The sequence below is a fragment of the Scleropages formosus genome, chromosome 19 (genome assembly GCF_900964775.1).
Source record: "Scleropages formosus chromosome 19, fSclFor1.1, whole genome shotgun sequence".
Classification (NCBI taxonomy): domain Eukaryota; kingdom Metazoa; phylum Chordata; class Actinopteri; order Osteoglossiformes; family Osteoglossidae; genus Scleropages; species Scleropages formosus.
In genome coordinates this window covers 630639-639107 of record NC_041824.1, presented here as the reverse complement: position 1 = coordinate 639107, position 8469 = coordinate 630639, and positions in this window count along the sequence as shown.

Sequence of the window (8469 nt, the reverse complement as noted above, 5' to 3'; positions counted from 1 at the left end):
TTTCTCACATGCTCCACAAGAACCCAGTGTGATTGTGGGTATTATGAGATTAAAAACAATGGTTATTGTGTGCCGAACATACAAAAATACAAAAGCAATTGAGGCGTATTGTTCCTTGCACAAAACGCACTTGTTTCCATCTCGTAATTTTGTATTGTCGTTCCGCGAACAAATCTACAACACGCTGCAGGGCGACACATTTGCGGGGACTTTTGCGCAGTGAATGTCGCGCCATTTGATGTGAGATTTTAATCCAGTCCAAAAAGCGTCATGTCCCAGCAGGAAGACATGGTTTGTCAAATGTGACCGTGTCATGTTCCGTTCAGCATACAAATGGCTGCACTTGCACCCTTTGCATGCGGTCTGGGCTCCCAAAGGATGAACCCCCCTTACTCTCTCTGTTTTTGCTCTGCGTCCCTGGATGGGACTTGACAGCTTCTATAGCGGAACCAGTCCTTTGGGTGAGCTGATAACCGGAATGCAATTTTCCACACACCGGACCATTCTCTCTCACCGCACTTAGTCTGACCGATGGACGGAGTGGAACGTAGAAGAAAACGAAAGAGCGACGCCCGTGTTTACACTGAAAAGGTGAAATTAACCTCTAAAATCGGGTCGCGCTGCCACCTCACGCCACCTGGGCTCTTCAGGCGTGGGTTCGAACGCGGCTCCGTCGGCGTGCAGCGCGCGTGCTCTTTCTGCATCCGTTCCATCCCACAGGCCACTCGGTTTAGGTGAACTGATGATGCTCAGATGCCCTCAGCGTGGGACTGCCTGAGCGCGTGTGGCTTCCCGGAGGTGGGCGGGGCTTCGGTCCAGGGTGGCCTCCCCCCTCAACGTCGTATCCGGTGACGGTAGGGTCGGCTCCGGACTTCAGAGAGAAAAATTTCTTAAAATGCGCCGTATACATTTTTCGTTGTAATATTGGGACTTTGTTCTACAGATAGGGGGGTGCGGTGGTGCAGCGGGTTGGACCGCAGTCCTGCTGTCCGGTGGGTCTGGGGTTCGAGTCCCGCTTGGGGTGCCTTGCGACGGACTGGCGTCCCGTCCTGGGTGTGTCCCCTCCCCCTCCGGCCTTACGCCCTGTGTTGCCGGGTAGGCTCCGGTTCCCCGTGACCCCGTATGGGACAAGCGGTTCTGAAAGTGTGTGTGTGTTCTACAGATGGAAATAGCTTTTTCGAAAATGAAATAATTTGTAAACCTTTGACTGCAGAGGTTTTTCTGTTATGTGGAAGATGAATATTTCAACTCAGCATCATCATTTCGCAGCGTAACTGAGGCGAGAGCTGTTTAAGATCAGTTTAGTCAATTTATGCACATGAATTGTTCTCACTAAATATCCTTTGTTTCTCTGTCACTGATGGCAGTAAAGGAAAAACCCAATTTCCTGTGGCAGATGGCTTGTTTCTTCCAGAAGTGACCTCATGCAAAGGCAGATCTTTGTGTCACAACTACAGGATACCATCAAAATCCAATTAAAGGCAACTTCTTTTTCAGTTTCCTCACTTGCTGTAGGTATTTTTAGCAACCGGAAGAATAAACGATTGTCTGTGAGCGTGTTTTGCTTGTTGGAAGCACTACTTTGTGTGAACCTAAAGCGATAAGTGGTTGTCTTGGTTGCAGCGATACAGAGCCCATCCTGGAGTCACAAGGCGGGAGGGGAAGGGGGTTCAGTCTGACCGAAATCCCAACCCATTGCAGGATAGCCACACACACACACACACACACACACACACACAATAGGCAATTATCATCATGTCTTTGGACTGCTGGAGGAAACCCAAGAAGACATGGGAAGAACACGCAAATTTCGCACAGACACTTGCAAACAGACTCGAACCTGTGACCAAACAGCGGCGCCACTTCCTGCAGCCCATGCCGTGCTACAATACCGCAGTCCTACATAAAAATGTCCTGAACCCACTGCATTTTCTCTTTAGACAAAACTTTCGGAATTTTAGGAAAATGCCTACCAGGATTTCAGTTCCCTGGATACGGTCATTCTCACCAGAGAATCCTGCCTGGCTATTTGTGTCTATAATTAATACATGAAGTTTAAAACATTCTCTGTGAATCAGAATTACATCCAGATTTACTCATTTTGCACACGTATTTCTCCAGCACAAACAACACAAAGAGCGCAGTACATGAACCGAAGGAGAGGTTTGGATGCAGACACGTGATTCTAGAGTACGGTCCATTCCACACATGACGCAGTGAACGTCACACGAGTAACAACGTAAAGGCTTTTCCATTATTAAACAAATTAAACAAATTATTAAACAGAAACACCTACACTGAATGAATGCAATACATTTTCTATGAGATTACTTGCAGTTCCTCTTAATATTATTCTGAGCCTTTGTTAGTAATAGTGACCCAGTGTTTCTATCTAAAAAAGAAATCAGCAGTTTCCTATAATCAGAAAAGGAAATTAGAATGGTATCGGTCTCTGAAACTGTTTAAAGCAACCATTTCCTCTTTTGGCTCTAAATGTAAATTCCTATTGCCCAAATACTGTTAAATCACTTAAAATATGCATTCACGGGGGGGGGGGGGGGGGGGTGTCGGGTCCCGCTGTGTGGCAGATCTGGGGTTCGAGTCCTGCTTAGGGTGCCTTGCGGCAGACCGGCATCCCGTCCTGGATGTCCCCCTCGAGCCTCGCGCCCTGTGCTGCCAGGTTAGGACCTGGCTCGCCTCCTTGGGACAAGCAGTTTCAGACTGTGTGTGTATGTGTGTTTATCTGAGGAAGACTAATGTGTTCTTCCTTGTTCTTTTTCATATTGTCATGCAACTGAAACTTGCACATGTTCATCTGTCCATTGTAATTTTTCATAAAAAATCAACCAACAGCTTACAGTCTTTCAATGTTCTTGCTCATCAGCTTGTCTTTTAGCATCTTGAAATGTTTTTTTAATGTAAGATACCATATTCCATCTTTTACACGAATACTTTTCCTTGTGTCAACTTCGTGTGAACTAATGCAAAGCAGCATGAGAATTTTCATAGACGTGAAAGTGATCGGCTTCATTCTTCCCTGTTGTCAGCATGAAAATTTTAAAAGTGTTTTACTTTTTGTGACTGGTCCTCACTCCTTCCTGGTTGAAAATACCTTGTAGCGAAACACAAACTGCCCCAACTTTGCGTTTTAATTCACAGCTTCCCTTATTGGCTTCTGATAAAGGAGAAAGTGGTGATGGGAAAACTGACAAAATGTTGGAGGAAGGATTACTGTCAGATTCCCTTATCTCCAGAGTTCAAGGAGATCTTGGCTTGCTTCACTTCTTTTGGGTTGCACTAGTCTGTCACTCTTCCCTTTGGTCTTCACGGGGCCCCAGCTACATGTTGGAGGCTAATGCTATGTAGCTGTCCTTCTGTATGATTAAAAAAAATGCTTCGGGGGGGTCTGTTCTAACATGTTCTGACTTCCCCCTTCCTTCAAAAAGATTTCAGACACACAATCCGAGCTAGTCTCTGGTGGCGGTGGTGCTGGAGGACTGTGGCAATTGGGAAGGAGGAAGAAGTACTATCCAGGCCATTACTGCATGCAATATTTTTCTCAGTAACCATCTATTGGAAATCTCTTTCCACAGTATGAGGGGGCTCATGATGCTCAGGCTCCTGAATCCCGCATGTCCATCCCAGTCCTTCAGTGAGCTGTTCCGGCTCTCCAACAAGAGTCCCAGCAATTCCATTATTTTTCAAAGTGCATGGTAATTTGCACCCACAAATGCACCCTGTTGGACACACCCTGTGTTTGTGCTGTATCCCGATTATGTGAACAGTGTGAAAGTGTCACAGTGAAGAAGCCAGGGAGCCTCCAGCAAGTCCGAGAAAAAACAGGAGGGCTTCTTTATGTTCATCATGCAGATAAATAATGAATTAGTTCTATACTTTCAGACTTGCCAAATCTTCCTGCACATGAGTACCATAGTTATTGAAATAGCTTTAGTTGTGCTAAGATTTTTGTACATATTTAAACTCTTCTGCATTCTTTGCCTTCAGCTTTCTCAGCATTACTGTATGTCAGTTGGAGATGATCCCCCTTACCCTTTGCAAAGATCACCACATTGCTCTCAGAATACAGCACAAATATGTTTCAGCTGTAATTCTAGAGGGGAAGGAGCATTTTGTAAATTCTAAAAAGTGACTTTCTTTGCTCATGGCAAAGTGCTCAATTTCACTTCCTCCCCTGACCTCCCGCCTACACCCACCCCTCTTCCATGCCAAGCAGCCCTGAGAGGGAGACACATGGGAGCGCTGCTCCGGTCTTCTTTCTATAGTCAGGGCTTAGAGAACTGATAACGAGATCCTCTGCTGCATTAGCAAATCTCCATAATGGCATAACAAGCATAATCCCTGACCTCGTGCTTCAGAATAATATGTTATGAGAAATCATTTTTCAATTCTATCCATTTAATTTGCCAGAACTAAAGGCCACATTTCATTTCTTCCAACCCTGTCGGACATTTTTACCCCTTTTAAAAATAGGGTGCGATAACTTGTAAATAAGAAAGAGACACCCTCTGTAAAATTAGTATAAATTGAAAGCCTGACTTGGTCACAGGCCGATTTGCTACAGGCTGTCATTCTTCTTTTACTTGCTTGTGAATGGTGCACAGCATATGCTGATAACCATCACACCAGTGTACAAGTTATCAAGTTAGGCATCTGTCGACTTTACTGGCGGACAGATCTGTTGAAGAACATGCAATGATTTTTTCCCAAAACCTCATTTCTCCTTATTTGAGACATGCTCAGAAAAGATGTGATTCTGGCACATGATCCCAATGTGCTGAGAGAAAAGAGAGCTAAGCAAAGCAGAGGCTGTGCTACAAGTACATGCAAAAGCAACACATACACCTGGACCAGGTGATACCATTCACTTCCAAAAGGAAACTGGAGAATGGAAACCTGCCACAGTCATCCAGAATATGGGAGGTGAAAGCTCTTACCTCATTCACGCTAGTGCAGGGCAAACTTACCACCACAACCGTTATCACCTCCTGAGAACAAAGATTAACCTGCATCAGCACCATCCAGACACCTGTGAGTCCACCACAAAGAGCTACATCAGTGAAGCAATGAAGCAGAAAAGAGCCCCAGCAACACAGACATGGAAACACCTGCTTACTGTTCCTCACTATCGTTGCTGAAAATCCTGCAGACAACAGGGGGTTTCGAGTCCCTTCATCCCTTATTTTACTACGTGTTTTTCGGCAATACATGCAGTGCTCAGTAATAGAGTTTTTCTTTACGAAAATATGGGATGTCATCCTTTTAGCGAAAGACTACACAACCCATAAGCTGTAGAGTGTGACGCAACGTGAACTAAGATGTACAAGTACACACACGCACGCGCACACACTCTGCAAGCCTCTTTATTTTGTAATGAAACACACACCCCAAAACATTACACTCACAATCTTACTTGTCCTACACTTTGCAACACCGCTGTAATAGAGAGCAGATGCTGACTCAGGGCAGGTAATAAATTGTAAAATAAATCAAAACAAAAGATGTGCGGAGCACGGTTGATAAAATCTGCTGACAACTGAATGATTAATTTGTGGGGTCTTGTTAAGGTGTGCTGTGGGATGCCTGGAGGTTATTGTTGTGTACATTATTCACCCCCAGCTATTCATCACTCGGATGTGCTGGAGCTGCTTCCAGACCGGCCAAGTAGCGGTAAGAAAGGCTCTCAGTGTGGACGGAGCCTGAAGCAGGGTTTTCAACTAGATCACCTTAGATTTGCCCAGATGACCTTGTTACCTTGTTCTGTAATGGACTGGCATCCCTTCCATGGGTTTATCGTGCCTAGCTTGGCGCCCTGTACCTTGGAGATATGCTCCAGGCTGCCTGTCATGGATGAGCAGTTAAAGGGAAGTGTGTGAGTGACTGAATGAATTACAGTCATGTGCCGCTTAACGACGTTTCACTTAACGACTGACCGCATATATGACGCTGGTCCTATAAGATTATAATGGAGCTGAAAAATTCGTATCGACGAGCAACTTCGTAGTGCAACTGGTTACGTGTTCGTGATGCTGCTGGGGTAAACAAATGTCCCGCGCTGCCAGTCATATAAAAATATAACACATACAATTATTTATGTACAGTACATAATACTTGATAATGACAATAAGCACATATGTTATTGCTTCATGTGTTTACTATACTGTACTCTTTCTACTTATAAGAAGAGTTTACTGTAAAAAAGTATGCTGTGTTACGCCGGCAGCAGCATCATAAATTTTGTGTTTACCACGGCTCTTGACTGCATCGAGGCTATACCATCTAGGTGTGTATAAGTACACTTTGTGAATGAGGCTATATCATCTAAGTGGGTATAAGTACAGTCTTTGATTGAGGCTATACCATCTAGGTGTGTACAAGGACGCTCGATGTTTGCACAACGAAGAAATCGCCTAACAACGCATTTCTCAGAACGTGTCCCCATTGTTAAGCAACGCATGTCTATACTTATTTACTTAGTGCAAACTCCACTCTGAAAAAGAAAAAGTCCCTCTGAAGATCAGACAGTTTATGTTTTATTTTCCAGCTGAACTGTCGAGAGGTTGAAAAACACCCAGATTATTACAAACATTTTTACCGATTTTTGACATGGTCTCTGATTCTGGTACTGTGGCTGGAAAGTATTGAGAGCGTTTAATTTGTAGGGAATTTAGACTTTGTGCCTTGTTTCGTACGGTTAATCTGATCATTTGACTTGAGGTGTGCACTTATACCTCTTGGCTGGAAACACACAATTTCATAGTTTAACTCTGAGAAAAATATCATTCAGTTGTCACAGCGATACCACTGGGGTTCATGTCACCACGTTGCAATGAAAGTATCTGGGTTCAATTCCCCACTCCTGCTGTACCAGCCCTGAGCAAGGTACTAAGTTCTAAGTTCTAAGTACCAAGTACTAAGTAGGTACTAGAGTTACTAAGTGTTCCAGTAAAAATGATCCCATTGTATTAATGGATGAATAATTAAATAGCTTTGTGTACAAATCTGATATTGTGAGTCTGTTCGGAGAGAAGCATCAGCGAAATGAATCGCTGCTGATAATGCAACTGACGTACTGAAGGAACGTACATTAAAGCGACTGAATGTTTTACTGCAGCAGTAAAGGTAGGGAAACGTGTCCAAGAGTAACATAAATAAGGCTCAAAAAACAATTCCATGCTCGGTGCACCACCTGCTAGCTCAGCATTACTGCAGCTGGATCAGCTGGAATAATATTCTCAGGAAAAACAGATTGACCTGCACCTCTTGTACTGTATGGTATGTTCTCCAGGGCTCTGTCCTTGGCCGTCTCCTGTTTTTCACTTGCCTCCTAAGGGAGAACAACTCTCCTCCACTGTGTCATGTGTGTCGAGGTCTGGAGAGGTGCGGACACAGAGACACGTATTAACAGTAGGTTAGGGTTAGGGTTAGGGTTAGAGGGCTAGGGTTTTAGGGTTAGGGTTAGGGTTAGGGTTAGGGTTAGTCACTGTCTTCTTTCAGCCACATGCAATTAAACAGCACTGCAGCCATAACGGGGGTGTGGTGGCGCAGCAGGTTAGGCTTGTGCCTGCTCTCTGGTTGGTCTGGGATTCAAGTCCCGCTTGGGGTGCCTTGTGACGGACTGGCGCCCCATCCTGGGTGTGTCCCCTCTCTCTCCAGCATTGCACCCTGTGTTGACAGATTAGGCTTTGGTTCACTGCAACCCTGCTTGGGACAAGTGGTTTTAGTCAGTATGTGTGTGTGTGCAGCCGTAACTGAAACAACTGCTTAATGATAGTGAGAGCGAGTGATTTTCAACAGTGGGCAAACGCTGTTGCTCTGAATGTAAAACACAAACCTACTGTAACAAACAACCCATGTTTTCATTCTGAAATTGCAGATTCACATTTGAGGTTCCACTGCCATGATTTTTCTAATAAAACACTTTCAGTTGGTTTCCCAGCAGACACTTCCTTACTCCTGTGTTTTCCTCTATTCTATGAAGGTAGTAGTACACTGTCCAGGTGAGTCTGAAAACACAACCATGACCTTTAGTTGTACACTATTGTCTGAAGTGTACAGTTTATATTTATTGATTTAAATGATGTTTTTTCTCCAAAGCAACTTACAATATTAAGATACCTGCATATATTTACCCATTTACACACCTTGGTAATTTTGCTGGAGCAATTTTTAGGAGAAGTACATTGCTCAAGGGTTCAATGGCTGGCTGGGGGATTGAAACCTGTAACCTGTGGGTCCAAAGGCAGTGGCTCTGGTGGTGAGATGTTTCTCCATGTAAACATTAGTGCCTAAACCCACTGCATTTTCCAAGTATTGAGTGACTGATTCATAATGAGATGTTTATAATTATTATCGCCTATCCAGTAAAACTCAAGTGCCTTTCTTGTCGCTATTTGAAGTAACTAAGAGCCCCGACAGCCTACACGTGTCCCAGGACACTGGCGCTACGCT